The sequence below is a fragment of the Pundamilia nyererei genome, unplaced genomic scaffold (assembly GCF_000239375.1).
Source record: "Pundamilia nyererei isolate P.nyererei 1_Seehausen unplaced genomic scaffold, PunNye1.0 scaffold00095, whole genome shotgun sequence".
Lineage (NCBI taxonomy): Eukaryota > Metazoa > Chordata > Actinopteri > Cichliformes > Cichlidae > Pundamilia > Pundamilia nyererei.
The window spans coordinates 1,252,604-1,255,055 of NW_005187496.1; positions in this window are offsets into that span (position 1 = coordinate 1,252,604).

Below are 2,452 nucleotides of genomic sequence, written 5' to 3' on the forward strand. Positions count from 1 at the left end.
CACACACACACACACACACACACACACACACACACACACACCAAAGATCAAAGATGTGGTCACAGAGGCACCCACAGATATCTCGTATCAAAGATCAAGAGGACTTCCCGATCTGCAGACTTCCCATCACACACGTTAGCTCGCTACAAAACCTCTCCTCATCTTAAATCACAAAGCTGCACGCTTAAAATGCATGTGGTAACCCGCCGCGGCGTCGCCATACTTCACACGGGACGTGGGAAGAAGCCTAAGAAACGTCAGGTAGTCACCCCACGAGAGCAGAGAGGATATTGTCATTTTCAACATAGCACCAATTTTAACAAATTTAATGTCATTACCCAGAATGAGTGGAATGTGTTGGCTGCAGAGCGCCAGTGAGAATAACAGATGGAATAAATGGGAATTGCTACCTTTTTTTTTTTTTTAAGAAGAAGAAGACTAATGAGACAGAGCTGCTTTCACTGTTGAGTCATGCTGATGGCATCAGGTGCTGAGATAAAGATGTAATAGCCTGCTCAGGGGTGCTTCCCTAACACGTGCAAAAACAGAAGTGGGAAGCAGATAGCTGGTGTGGGACTATGTTGTTCGGGGTGAAAGCGGGGATATGAGAGGGTATACGAGATGGAGGTCTGGCCGGTGATTAGTTAGTTCCCTGCTGGTTGAGCCTGACATGTCACAGGTTGACATGGGATGCAATTATAGAAGGGAAGTTTCCCAGCCCCTCAGGCATGTGCCAGCCATGCTGTCAACGCTGGCTGATGTGTCGGCTCTTGGCACCGCCAAGGGTGTCACAGGCTCTTATGTGTGCTCAAAACTGCTACACTCCCATGAAAATTGGCCTTAGCTTTCCCCCAATGCATTGGATGATGACTCTGTGTGTGTGTGTGTGCATATGGCTGTGCACACACGCTCAGCTACCTTTGTTTGAGTATTAGTTAAACCCTTCTCCACTCCCAGCCTTCTCTCAGTCTCGCTCTTTCTTATTTCCTCTGAAGCTACAAGGTAAAGCCACAACACTTGTGATTCTGCTGGCTTCTCATGCTGTTCCCACATCTTCTCTTTTCCCCCCGTATCAGTCTGCATATGACTCTGCCAGCAGTGCGAGTAAGCTCTATAAGACCCAAGGCAAATTACCTCAGCGGGACACTGCGCTTCTGTTCCCCTCGCTTCCTCTTCCTCTTCCTCATCGTCCTCTCTTTTCCCCCCCTTCTCTGCATGTCACAAATCAAAGTGTGCACCTCAGCTCTGGCTGCACGTTGTGGGAGTGCAGCTTAAAATGAATTCAATGTCCTCCACTGGCAGATTCATGCCTATCCTACAGTGTGAGAAAAAACTGCTCTACTATGTGGGAAAAAAGAGAACATGGTCTTTTACTAAAGGACACAGATGGCCATCTGAACTTTTGTCAAATCTTTTTTTTTAATCATAACATTTTTTTCCCCTCAGAAAATTGATTTGTACAAAGACTTCCATACTACCATCTAGTGGCTTGAAAGCCACGCTAGAGGGCCATCAGGTGTGATTTTCCACTTCAGACAATTTTTTTAGGAGGCGAAATGGCCTGAAATTGGATCCTCCAGCAGCTTGCAGCTCCTATGAACTAGCCTTGGGCTACACAATACTTAGACGCAGCCCTTCTCTGCTCCCATTTCCAGAAAGATTCAAGTTCTAAAGATGCAGGCGTTAATCCTAAGAGAGGGGGTGGAGGAGCGGTTGTGGGTCCGACACTCGGCGACTTTCTCACCAACAAACACGTCCAACAGTTGCATGCAAAGATAAGTGTACGGCATGTTTAGGGAAACGTAATTTAAAGCTTAAGAAGTGCCACGCAGCAGCCCGCTCTGAGTCACCGTGGTCTGCTGCCGTGCCCTCTTAGTGTTGTTAGCATCAACTGTAGGACGCGTCCCTGTGTCCTCTACCTGAGGCCCCGCTGTGATCTCACAGCAGGGGATCGTATGATGCTTCTTTGCCCCTCACAGTTCGTAGCCTAACACCCCAACCAAGAGGGCCTGATTAAATCCGAAGAACAAGGGCTAATTAAATAGGGCCGATCGGGGAGGAGTAAATTATTTAACACGGCCCACACGTACTGATGGCTCTTCTTCAGATCTCGAGTCAGAGTCTCCTTTTTGTTGCTTTTGTCTTCTCTCTGACTTTACATCGTCTTTTCTACTCCTTTACTGCATTTGCACTAATGCTGTTTCATGTCTTAAATTGCTTCATTCAGTAGCCGCAGAGCAGTCGTGAAACAGTAACAGGAACAAATGCTCGGCCAGAGCTGGTGCAAGATTACATTGTGGGTTGATTAAAGACAAGGAGGGAGATACCAGCCCCATCCTTTCAAATCAACATAGAATGGGTGACAGAAATATCCCCGCGCGGCAAATTTAACAATGGACTGAGTTAAAATGTTAACTTTAGGGTCCTTATGCTTTACACACACACACACACA